The 13,975-nt window shown below is 39.2% G+C and overlaps 1 pseudogene; it reads right to left on the bottom strand.

The window, feature by feature from the left end:
- Positions 1–214: 214 nt before the first annotated feature.
- On the bottom strand, positions 215–1,159 carry LOC116905732 (annotated as a pseudogene).
- Between the last annotated feature and the right edge of the window lie 12,816 nt (positions 1,160–13,975).

Below are 13,975 nucleotides of genomic sequence, written 5' to 3'. Positions count from 1 at the left end.
ACTTGCAGCCTGGCATCTCTAGAGGAGCTCCTTCCCAACCCACGCCTACAGCTAAAAAGGACCCTTCCTGGAATGGGGTTTCCGCTGTACCTCTAAAATGGTCAACACCTTAAAGCCGAGTCATCCTTCGCCTGGAGGTCTAACGCGGTATCGAACAACTCTCGCATCTCCAACATTTAACATTAAAAGGTACACTAAATTCTCAAGGTAGCTATGCTGAAAAATAGTTTAAAATTAACGATTGTACAATATTCATTTATGCTTGAAATTCCAGTCCTAAACCAAGCTTGTGGCCGCCCGCATTGACGTTCTTGCCAACCAGCAGGGCTGACAGCGTCAGCTTGATACCTGGCTTTAGGGTCTGAGTGTACCGTAAGTCAATTAGACTGGAGTTGTTCACTTTGGCCGAAAAGCAGGCATCAGGGTCGACCTGATACTTGGCTGCTATTCCAAAGCGAGTGTTACCATTTCCTGAGGTCCAGGCGAGACTGACAGCATTCTCCAACTTCTTGTTCACCTTCTGGTAAATGGAGCCACCAAACTCCGTCCCATCATTCACATTAGTATGAAGCTGGAATTCGTCTGTCTTGTAGCCAACTGCGAAGTTGCTCTGGGTCCCTCGGGACTTCGAGGTCTCAAAATTCATCTGGTAGCCAGCCAGCCAACCCCCATAGCCAAGCACCAGAGAACCCCGATTGAGGGCCCAGTGATGTCAAAGTCCACATCACAGCCCAGGTTGATATGCTCCCTCTTGTACCCTGTCTTGATTTTAGCATTTTTCCCCCCAGTGTTAGGCGAGAAAGATGAATCAAAGGTCAGCTTCAGTCCACGAGCAAGCTGGTCGTCCACGGTGATCTCAGTGCCCAGGGTGTCGTCTGTGTTCCATTTCTCAGTAAACGTCACCCCATACTCGTCCATCTGTACTTGGATTCCAGACTGCAGTTCACTTTGGTGGTCTCCGTGTTGGCAGAGACTGAGCTAGTAAATTCCAATCCATTCTCGGACTTCGTTTTCAAATCAAGTTTTATTAAGCCAAAGCCGTAGCCCTTGGTGAAGACATCCCTGGCGGACTTGCCAAGATCAGTGTATGTGGGAGGCACAGCCATATTCTCCCAGGCGGTGATGGCGGGAGCAGCAGCAGCTACTGCGCGGGTTGCCGCGAGGAGTCTGGGAGCGCAGGGACAAGCTTAAGGATAGGCTGGACTACATAATTAGAGCACAGCCTAGAAAGACCCTGAATCAGAAACAAACAAACAAATCCAAGCAGAGAACTCAGTAAAGGTACTCCTAAATTTTTTCCCTTTTGTGAATATGTGCATTTGGTGGGAAAATGTTGTATAAATGTGAAAGAAATAACTTTGCCAATAACTCATTCTTCCTCAATTTCCTGTGGCCAAGAAATTATTGGGATGATTCTAAGCTATCGAGAGGAAAAGGCCTCTCTGATAAATACAGCATTTGTCTTAAATAAAATAACATCTACAATGAACAAGGACTATGCCTGTCACAACCACCTGAAGTAGTCATTTGGGAGAATTTCAGAACCCCTGATCCCCTAAAATTTATCAAGGGCTGGTTTTTGGTATTTTGTCTTTTTCTTCCCTCCTTTCGCCTAACAATTAGTCACTATCTGACTCACAACTTGTGTTATATACATAGTGGTATAGAAATACCAGCCTTGAGTCAGACCTTGGTCTAACTTAATAATGTGTAATATCTCCAAGAATATTTAAAATGCTGTCTAAATTTTGTTATTACTGTTTTGGTGAGATTTGGAGTTATTTCTTTGATCCATTGCTTTTTATTTTTGTTTCACGATTTCTTGATTTTATGCAATTAAGACTCTATAAAATTGTGATTTAATAACATAAACAATTTCCCAGGAATAGACACATCTAAGTTGAAAGTCAGCATAGTCTACAGAGAGAGTTCCAGGACAGCTAGGTCTACATAGAGAAAACGTGTCTCAAACAAACAAACAAACAAAAAACCAAACTCCCCAGGAATAATATAATTAAATTGCATGCAACATACACATTACACATTCCATAATTCCAATTTAAATTTAAAATAACCATGACCCATAAGAAAAAATATCAGAGAGTAAAATATTCTTGCTATAGTAATGGGATAGCCTTTATCTTTCATTTTTTATTATATTGCTTGAGAGAGGGTAACTGTCAATGGAACCCAGGGCCTTCTACATACTAAGCAAACCAACCATCATTAAGTTATAACCTCAGCCTTCATATTGATTTTTCTTTACTATATTAATGATTAGTCGCTTTATCAAACCAGTCATGAAGAAGTAACGGTCTGAAATTATGGTGTCTCTCACTTCTATTATTCAGTAACAAACTGTGTGACGCAAGTCCGATGTTTACACAGATTGAATAGTACACAAAATAAGGTGCCTTCAACATTACATTTCCTCGCTTAGAAAGCCTAACCTCCAGTTATCTTCCGAAGGCTCGCACACAATCAAATCTATGTGCTCACACACCTTAGTAAATTCTCAAGGGAATTGGCTTATCAACCATTTCCTTAGGGAAGATTCTCAGTGTGGTTCTTATGCTTTCAATTTTGCTTGTGCAGTGGCTTATGCGGAGTGGTGGGGAGGGAAACTACAAATCAGAATGAGAATCAGACATGGTGGTGCACGCCAGTAGTCTCAGCACTGAAGGAGAGGGGGGTTCATGTTGCCACAAAGCAAGTCCAAAGCCAGACAAGTCTCAATTAGAAAACAAAACAACAAACGAAAAAAAAAATCCAGCCAATCAAACAAACAGAAACCCAATCAGAATAAAAGGAGATGTTCTTTTAAAAGAATTAAGAATTTGTCAAGGGTCAAGGTTAGATAATACAAAGTCATTCCACATATAAAAAGAAAGATATTGGGTACTGGAGGGGCAAAATAGAAAAACTGATCAGAATTTGAAGCAATAGTATTTTCCCAAATTCCAGGAACACCCAAGGCTTATGGAGGGTGCAGACCCCTTGGGCCAGCCTTGGATCAACATCCAGGACCCAATCTCCCAAACTACACAAGGAACGCCATATTCCGTCTTCTACCTGCCTGTGACCCGCAGCTGTTTGCTGCTGGCTGACCTGACATGGGATAGGGGTCTGTACCTCAGTCCCAGAGACCAACCACATGATAAATGGCCCTTCCTCTCTATTCTTCAGGAATGGCATATGCCAGAACACTGTCCTGGGAGTCCTTCAATGCCATTAGCACCCAGATCCCATCAAACAGATAAAGCTTTCAAGTTCTCATTCACTCAAACGATTCATCAGGTTTTACCTCCTCCACTCTCATCATGGGAGAGGGAAGTGTTAATAACTCCTCCGTGACTTAAGCATGACTTCACCTTTTCAAACATTTAAATACTTTATATCCTTCAGGAAAACAAACAAGCAAACAAAAAACAACAACAGAAAAAGAAAGTTAGTTTAAGCAGTATTCCCAGAACACAGATTCCTAGGTAAGATGAGCGAGTGAACCGCAACTGTTTTCACAGGTTGCAGGTTGCTCTCCCAGAGCACGGTAGCAATGCCTGGAACCCGGGCATCTTACAACGCTCCTTTGTTAGAAATAAAATGTTCAAAGATGGCTTTTATGACAGACATAAAATGGTGCCAGTGTTTCTGCAGAAGTAAAGAGGGGTGTTCTAGCCATCTTGCTGAGATTTCCATCAGCAGTTAGCGGTCCCTGCGGTTCTACCGCTGTTATTAACGTTTCATTAATTAGCATCAGGAGAAAAACACAGGCTAGATTGAAAAGCTCCGAACTTATACAAGAGAAAAGGGAAGGGGCCAAAAAGGGTTATTAATAGGTACAAATTGAGTCTTGCAAGGTTTTCCATTCTCATCTGACAGCTCAGTAAAATCACACTTAGAAAAGAAATAACCACAGCTTGGACAAGAAGGCCCTGTTACATAGAATTATACTTTGCATGGACATTTTAAATTTTGTAAGTTTAATACGCCAAAATTTCAGTTAGGATTAACTTGAGAGTTTTTTAAAAATTTTTAAAAATATCTAATCCCCTCATCTAAAATATAAATGAATTTTTAAATCTTTAAAAGAACTCACATTCTTTAATTGGAATTTGAATTGAATTGGTGTTAGAGATTCCTCATTGATTAGTAAGCAATTTTGAGCACGCAGGCCCTTTCTAGGAGGATAAATTAATCAACTTACCATCCTGTAGAATTTTAATTGTCACAATAAAATTATTAAGCAGAACATTAACAGCGTTATTCTTCATAAATTAATTCAAAAATGATATAAACTAATGCATACTATCAGTCCTATAAGAGCACTTTGGGTTTCAGTTCTCAACCCATGTTTAAAGGTAGCGTTTAATTCTGATTAATCTCCTCTCCTCTCCCTCCTCTCCCTCTCCTCTCCCCTCCCTCTCCCCTCTCCTCTTCATCTTCCCTCTCCTTTTCCTCTCTCCTCCCCTTCTGACCCTGTCCCTCTTTCCCTCTTCTCTTGTCCTCCTTCTCTCTCTTTCTCTCTCTCCCTCCCCTCTACTTCTCCCTCCCTCCCCCTCTCCAAATAAGCAATACAGCATCATTATTAAGTGAGGAAATCTTATGCTTGTGTAAAGGCAGTAATGTTCTCATATTTTAGGAAAAGTTACATAATTTCGAAAACAATATGTTGTACAAAACTCCCAATACTCGACTATAAGTACGTTTTCTAGTTATCTTCTTTCACAAAAAGACAAGAAAAGTGTAATTTCCACTTTTAGGTATCTCCACAGAACAGGGCCTGGGTAGAAGGTAGAGACAGTTATAGAGTATTGAAACATTACCAAACATTTAGGTGAGAAAAGAGTTATACCAGAGAGTGGTTCAGAGTCCTGGCAGCCAGGCTGATTCTATAGTCTAAATATTGGAATACTTTAAATAGTAACGTCACCAAGTGGAATTTAATATAATTCCAATTAAACAGTAGAATCACTCTTCAACTTTGGGCTGGTTTATCCTTAACTCTGTTGAGCCTCAGGCTTCCTTACCTGTAAATGGGAATAACCAGTTGAATACAAATACTGTAAGCATTGTGTTGATGCTATGATAGCATTGAGTTCAGCACCTGGTAACGAGAAACTGAACAGCTGTCTGACTTCTTTTATGAGAATAAGATTATGAGAGATAATCCCCTATTTCTAAATTCATTGAACCTCCAAGAGAAGAGAGAGAGGTTGGAATTGGCATGTGTTCCCCACTGACTGGCAATGGCTGTCTGCAATCCCCATGTTAAAACAAACACATGGGGTCAAGAGATACAACTTGGGGGTTAAAGTGCTTACCCAGACTCAAGAAGTTGTGGATTCGGTCTCCAACGTAAAACAAAAAATTTAAATAACCAATAAAGACTCCTCTAACACCAAGGAAACTTTGAATTTTGTTAGCAAAATCATAATGTATTAATATATTAGAACGATTTCTCACAGAAAAAAACCCTAAGATCTTCCACCCCTAAACCTGGACCCAGAGGGGAAGCATGGGTTAGTACTCTCTGCCTTTCCATACGTGGTAGGAATGTGTGCTCATCAGAAATATTTCCTAAAACTCTGTTTTTTTAGCTTTACATTTAGTCTAACTTTTGTGTGAATAAGAAAATCCTCCCACAGTTATGAAAGGGCAAATCCACAGAAAATTACTAAATTAGCTTTGGTCCAGAATACTCCAATTTAGTCTGCCAGCACCACTCTTGCCAAGAACATCCCACCAACTGAGAGATCACCACATGAAGTGTATGTATTTTAAAAGTACGTTATGAATAAATTCGAGGCCAAATACTAAAAATGATAAATTCTTTTTTGAAATGTTTAAGCAATATCAGATTATTTTGATAATGAGTTTTGAACATAACTAGTCATTTTAAATGAAAGATGTATTCAAAGGACACCAGTCTCAAAATCCACATCTTACCATGCAACTGATAATTTCCTAGTTTAAAAATAGGTTAAATGTAGAAAAAGTAAGCAATGCCAAAGAAAATACAATCCTTAAAACAATTTGAAAGCAGTGATTTTGCTTTTGGCTAAATTTGTATTATACACATTCATCAGGTCTACCAAAGCTGATTTTTAGCAGTTCAAATCACGTCTATTTAAATCTATCTTCTGCTAAAGAAAATATATCAAATATAGATGCTGTCACCATAACAATTGCATATTAACAGAATCCAGAAAGACAAAAAAGACTAAGTTATGTTCCCCAAGATATCAACATAGCCAATGCATTACCAGCTTATAGTTATTGCTAATTTCATCCCACACATCTATTACCACAAGCAGTTTTATTGCAAAGTAATACTAATGCTAGTAGCTAATAAGACGTGTTTAATTTTTAATTATATTGGGTTATTAAACTTCATTCTTAGCAAATGAGCAGAATAGTCTACTTTATCTACAAATTTATATTTTCCTCATGAATTGTCACATGGATTACTGTAAAGAGAGCTGTCTAATGCAATTTGTATGTAATGATTTTTAGTAGATTGCTTTAAAGAAAAGAAAAACCTGTATATTAATAATAGCATAGGGGTGTCTGGGAATCATGACTGATAATGTTGGCCTATTGCTTAAAACAGTATTTATTAAGTTTAACCACTAGAGAATCTTATACACTGGGTTCAGCATAACTCATGCTTTTAATATTTTTCTTGTGTTCAAACACCTGCATTTCATAAAGTAATAGGATCACTCATTTTCTTCCTCTAATATTTAAATGGCCAAGGCAACTGTGGTGGTTGTAATAAAAATGGCCCCCATAGGCTCATATATTTACATGCTTTAGTCCCTGTAACCATGGATGGGTCTCTCTATGCCCACCCTTGGTCTGAATAATCACATGGATACTTATTTTTATTTATAAGCTTTTTGGCTTTTATTCTAGGCTTGTTCCCAACTAATTCATAGCTCACCTATCCCACTTATACTAATCTAAGTTCTGCCACATGGCTGATTACCTCCCCTTGGTTTCATGGGTCTTATTTCCTCTGAGTGACAAATCTCACATCTGTCTCTCTTTCCTAGAGCTACTCTGTCTTCAAGTCCCACCTTACTATTCTGCCTTTTGCTATAACCCCATAGACTTTAAATTTTAAGCAATCAGAAGGTGACTTAGGTGGACAAGGAAGGACAGAGATACATCATCATATAGCTTACAAAAACATCATTGTGACAAGTGCCCAGTAAATGAAATATATGTGAAGAATTAAAAGGATTAGTATGTGTGTCCATGTTGAAGGCGGTGTATCAGTGGGAGGGGGGGCTTTGAAATTTCAACAGCTAACACCATGTTCATTGTTTATTTCTGTGCCTACTGCCTGTGGATCAGGATGTAAAGCTCTCGGCTATTGCCCCAGCACCATGCCCGACTGCATGCTACCATGCTCCCTATCATGGTGATAATAGACTCACCCTCTGAAACTATAAGCAAGCCCCTAATGAAATTATTTCTTTCATAAGAGTTGTCTTGGTCATGGGACAACTTTACAGCAATAGAAATACTAACTAAGACAGCAACTTAACAGAAGAAAGTTTAGTGTGGACTTGAAGTGTCAAAGGGTGAGTTATCACCATGGCACAGAGCATGGCAGCATGGAAGCAGGCCTGGTGCTGGATCAATAATTGAGGTCTTCAGAAAAGAAACACCTCCCGTCACATAATAGTCAAAACACCAAACGCACAAAATAAAGAAAGAATATTAAAAGCAGTAAGGGAAAAAGGTCAAGTAACATATAAAGGCAGACCTATCAGAATCACACCAGACTTTTCGCCAGAAACTATGAAGGCCAGAAGATCCTGGACTGATGTCATACAGACCCTAAGAGAACACAAATGCCAGACCAGATTACTGTATCCTGCAAAACTCTCAATCAACATAGATGGAGAAACCAAGATATTCCATGACAAAACCAAATTTACACAATATCTTTCTACAAATCCAGCACTACAAAGGATAATAAATGGTAAAGCCCAACATAAGGGCAAGCTATACCCTAGAAGAAGAAACTAATAAGCCTTGGCAACAAAACAAAGGAAGAAAAAGCACACAAACATAACCTCATCCAAATATGAATACAACAGGGCAATAATCACTATTCCTTAATATCTCTCAACAATAATCATTCATGGCCTCAACTCCCCAATAAAAGACATAGATTAACAAACTGGATACGCAATGAGGACCCTGCATTCTGCTGCCTACAGGAAACACACCTCAGAGACAAAGACAGACACTACCTCAGAGTGAAAGGCTGGAAAACAACTTTCCAAGCAAATGGTCAGAAGAAGCAAGCTGGAGTAGCCATTCTAATATCAGATAAAATCAATTTTCAACTAAAAAAGTCATCAAAAAAGATAAGGAAAGGACACTTCATATTCATCAAAGGAAAAATCCACCAAGATGAACTCTCAATCCTAAATATCTATGCCCCAAATACAAGGGCACCTACATACAAAAAAAACCTTACTAAAGCTCAAAAACACACATTACCTCACACAATAATAGTAGGAGATTTCAACACCCCCACTCTCATCAATGGACAGATCATGGAAACAGAAATTAAACAGAGGCGTAGAAAGACTAAGAGAAGTCATGAGCCAAATGGACTTAACAGATATTTATAGAACATTCTATCTAAAGCAAAAGGATATACCTTCTTCTCAGCTCCTCATGGTACTTTCTCAAAATTGACCATATAATTGGTCAAAAACGGCCTCAACAGGTACAGAAAGATAGAAATAATCCCATCGTGCTATCAGACCACCCGACCCTAAAACTGGTCTTCAATAACAATAAGGAAGAATGCCCACATATCGTGGAAATTGAACAATGCTCTACTCAATGATAACCTGGTCAAGGAAGAAATAAAAAAAAGAAATTAAAGACTTTTCAGAATTTAATGAAAATGAAGATACAACATACCCAAACTTATGGGACACAATGAAAGCTGTGCTAAGAGGAAAACTCATAGCGCTGAGTGCCTGCAGAAAGAAACAGGAAAGAGCATATGTCAGCAGCTTGACACACACCTAAAAGCTCTAGAACAAAAAGAAGCAAATACACCCAGGAGGAGTAGAAGGCAGGAAATAATCAAACTCAGAGCCGAAATCAACCAAGTAGAAACAAAAAGGACCATAGAAAGAATCAACAGAACCAAAAGTTGGTTCTTTGAGAAAATCAACAAGATAGATAAACCCTTAGCCAGACTAACGAGAGGACACAGAGAGTGTGTCCAAATTAACAAAATCAGAAATGAAAAGGAGACATAACTACAGATTTAGAGGAAATTCAAAAAATCATCAGATCTTACTATAAAAGCCTATATTCAACAAAACTTGAAAATCTGCAGGAAATGGGCAATTTCCTAGACAGATACCAGGTACCGAAGTTAAATCAGGAACAGATGAACCAGTTAAACAACCCCATAACTCCTAAGGAAATAGAAGCAGTCATTAAAGGTCTCCCAACCAAAAAGAGCCCAGGTCCAGACGGGTTTAGTGCAGAATTCTATCAGACCTTCATAGAAGACCTCGTACCAATATTATCCAAACTATTCCACAAAATTGAAACAGATGGAGCACTACCGAATTCCTTCTATGAAGCCACAATTACTCTTATACCTAAACCACACAAAGACCCACCAAAGAAAGAGAACTTCAGACCAATTTCCCTTATGAATATCGATGCAAAAATACTCAATAATATTCTGGCAAACCGAATCCAAGAGCACATCAAAACAATCATTCACCATGATCAAGTTGGCTTCATCCCAGGCATGCAGGGATGGTTTAATATACGGAAAACCATCAACGTGATCCATTATATAAACAAACTGAAAGAACATAACCACATGATCATTTCATTAGATGCTGAGAAAGCATTTGACAAAATTCAACACCCCTTCATGATAAAAGTCCTTGAAAGAATAGGAATTCATGGCCCATACCTAAACATAGTAAAAGCCATATACAGCAAACCAGTGGCTAACATTAAACTAAATGGAAGAAACTTGAAGCAATCCCACTAAAATCAGGGACTAGACAAGGCTGCCCACTCTCCCTACTTATTCAATATAGTTCTTGAAGTTCTAGCCAGAGCAATCAGACAACAAGGAGGTCAAGGGGATACAGATCGGAAAAGAAGAAGTCAAAAATATCACTATTTGCAGATGATATGATAGTATATTTAATTGATCCCAAAAGTTCCACCAGAGAACTTCTAAAGCTGATAAACAACTTCAGCAAAGTGGCTGGGTATAAAATTAACTCAAATAAATCAGTAGCCTTCCTCTACACAAAAGAGAAACAGGACGAGAAAGAAATTAGGGAAATGACACCCTTCATAATAGATCAAATAATATAAAAGTACCTGGGGGTGACTTTAACCAAGCAAGGAAAGATCTGTACAATAAGAACTTCAAGACTCTGAAGAAAGAAATTGAAGAAGATCTCAGAAGATGGAAAGATCTCCCATGCTCATGGATTGCAGGATTAATATAGTAAAAAATGGCCATTCTACCAAAAGCGATCTACAGATTCAATGCAATCCCCATCAAAATACCAATCCAATTCTTCAAAGAGTTAGACAGAACAATTTGCAAATTCATCTGGAATAACAAAAAACCCAGGATAGCTAAAACTAACCTCAACAATAAAAGGACTTCAGGGGGAATCACTATCCCAGATCTCAAGCAGTATTACAGAGCAATAGTGATAAAAACTGTATGGTATTGGTACAGAGACAGGCAGATAGACCAATGGAACAGAATTGAAGACCCAGAAATGAACCCACACACCTATGGGCACTTGATTTTTGACAAAGGAGCCAAAACCATCCAATGGAAAAAAGATAGCATTTTCAGCAAATGGTGCTGGTTCAACTGGAGGTCAACATGTAGAAGAATGCAGATCGATCCATGCTTATCACCCTGTACAAAGCTTAAGTCCAAGTGGATCAAGGACCTCCACATCAAACCAGATACACTCAAACTAATAGAAGAAAAACTAGGGAAGCATTTGGAACACATGGGCACTGGAAAAAAGTTCCTGAACAAAACACCCATGGCTTATGCTCTAAGATCAAGAATCGACAAATGGGATCTCATAAAACTGCAAAGCTTCTGTAAGGCAAAGGACACTGTGGTTAGGACAAAGCGGCAACCAACAGATTGGGAAAAGATCTTTACCAATCCTACAACAGATAGAGGGCTTATATCCAAAATATACAAAGAACTGAAGAAGTTAGACAGCAGGGAGGCAAATAACCCTATTAAAAATGGGGTTCAGAGCTAAACAGAGAATTCACAGCTGAGGAATGCCGAATGGCTGAGAAACACCTAAAGAAATGTTCAACATCGTTAGTCATCAGGGAAATGCAAATCAAAACAACCCTGAGATTTCACCTCACACCAGTGAGAATGGCTAAGATCAAAAAACTCAGGTGACAGCAAATGCTGAGGATGTGGAGAAAGGGAACACTCCTCCATTGTTGGTGGGGTTGCAGACTGCTACAACCATTCTGGAAATCAGTCTGGAGGTTCCTCAGAAAATTGGACATTGAACTGCCTGAGGATCCAGCTATACCTCTCTTGGGCATATACCCAAAAGATGCCCCTAACATATAAAAAAGACACGTGCTCCACTATGTTCCAGCCTTATTCATAATAGCCAGAAGCTGGAAAGAACCAGATGCCCTTCAACAGAGAATGGATACAGAAAATGTGGTACATCTACACAATGGAATATTACTCAGCTATCAAAAACAACGACTTTATGAAATTCGTAGGCAAATGGTTGGAACTGGAAACTATCATCCTGAGTGAGCTAACCCAATCACAGAAAGACATACATGGTATGTACTCATTGATAAGTGGCTATTAGCCCAAATGCTTGAATTACCCTAGATGCCTAGAACAAATGAAACTCAAGACGGATGATCAAAATGTGAATGCAGATGCGCTCATAGAGACACAGCCAGAATACAGCAAATACAGGCGTATGCCAGCAGGAAACCACTGAACTGAGAACAGGACCCCTGTTGAAGGAATCAGAGAAAAGAACTGGAAGAGCTTGAAGGGCTCGAGACCCCATATGTACAGCAATGCCAACCAACAGAGCTTCCAGGGACTAAGCCACTATCCAAAGACTATACATGGACTGACCCTGGACTCTGACCTCGTGGTTGCAATGAATATCCTAGTAAGAGCACCAGTGGAAGGGAAGCCCTGGGTCCTGCTAAGACTGAACCCTAGTGAACTAGACTGTTGGGGGAGGGGCAGCAATGGGGGGAGGGGTTGGGGAGGAACACCCATAAGGAAGGGGAGGGGAGGGGATGTTTGCGGAAACAGGAAAGGAATAACACTCGAAATGTATATAAAATACTCAAGTTAATAATAATAAAAAAAAAAAAAAAAAATAATTGAGGTCTTACCCTGATCCATAAGCATGAGGCAGAGAGAGTGCTAACTAAGAATAATTTGGAGCTTTAAGATCTCAGTGTCTACTTCCAGTGACACACCTCCTCCAACAAGATTACACCTCTTAATCCTTCCCAAACCATTCCACCAACAAAGACTTATAACTTGTAAACACGCACAGAATAAGAGACTTTAAGGTACTTAACTCTAAATGGGATGTCTATACCATACACTACCCCTCAAAGCTCAGAGATCTTCAAGGAATAGTGGGTAGGAAAATTTGAGCCAGAGATGATAGATGTCTTCAAAGGATGGTGTTTTCTGGATGCAGCAGGCCAGATGCTCATATAAACTCACAGACGTTGTGACATCATGAATAAAACCTGCACAAACTCTACCGAGACCAGCAAGAATGAGAGTAGAGAGAAAGCCTGAAGTCACAGCCCTATCTAAGAAGCTGTTGGCATTTGATAGCTTCTGGAAGAGAGGAAGCCAGTTTTCTTTAATAGTGTGAGCTCTGGTACACAGACCATACTCCAGGACAAGCCCCATCCCCAAGAAGAGTTGACCAAAAATAAGCTGGACTCCATAGACTTGAGAGAATGCACTATTTAATTCCTTACTACAGGGCAAAGTCTTAAATTTAATAATTGAGACTTTTAAAATACAAAGACCTCTTTATCTCTGGATCACTTATAGTGAAGATTTCCTTTATATTCAGATCATTTATAGTAGAGTAATTATTAAGCAAAAATTTGTTGAGTGGTATAAAGACAATGAGATTTGAAAAGGAGAAATTAAGCTGTAAGATTATACATACTTCAGCACTTTGGCTATATGAGAACTGCATGATGGGAACTAATAACTGTAGAATAGTTTTGGAGGGCCTCGACCATCCACTAAATAGAACTGTATAATGGGAATAAGTAAAGTAACATTCTACAGCCAACTATTTTTATTGTTGTATAGTAATGTGAGGAATAGCCAGTAAGATGCCACTGGGGACAAAACTGCCAGCCCCACCCATTGTTTAGTTAATGGTGTTTTAGTTTTGTTTTGTCTTTCCAGATATGGGAACTTATATCCCAGGTTGGCCTGGAAGTTGCTGTGCAGTTCAGGCTGGCCTCAAACTTCCAATCCTCTGTCTCTGTTCCCCTAGTGCTGGGGTTACAGGTGTGAGCCAACATCTTGATGACTATAATAATAGAGGAAACCATATATTAAATGATGAAATGAAGGACAAAGTTATTGACAATTTTGTGTGTGTGTGTGTGTGTGTGTGTGTGTGTGTGTGTGTGTGTGTTTATATGTGAAACAGAATCTCATTCTGCAGCTCAGGCCGGAGGCTGATAATATTCAAAGAAGGGAATAGTTACCCATTAATAACCACACACCAAAAAAATGTGGAAATAAGAAGAAAACAGTGGAACTTTCGCACTATCTTAAACACAATCTGCTATCTCCAGGCTGAGGGCATCGTCTGTGGGGAATCATGGTGGAGGGACCGTTTTTAAAATTGGAGTTGCTTTA

The sequence above is a fragment of the Rattus rattus genome, chromosome 7 (genome assembly GCF_011064425.1).
Source record: "Rattus rattus isolate New Zealand chromosome 7, Rrattus_CSIRO_v1, whole genome shotgun sequence".
Classification (NCBI taxonomy): Eukaryota; Metazoa; Chordata; class Mammalia; order Rodentia; family Muridae; genus Rattus; species Rattus rattus.
The sequence above is the reverse complement of the archived record's forward strand: the minus strand, read 5'-3'. Positions and strand labels throughout refer to the sequence as shown.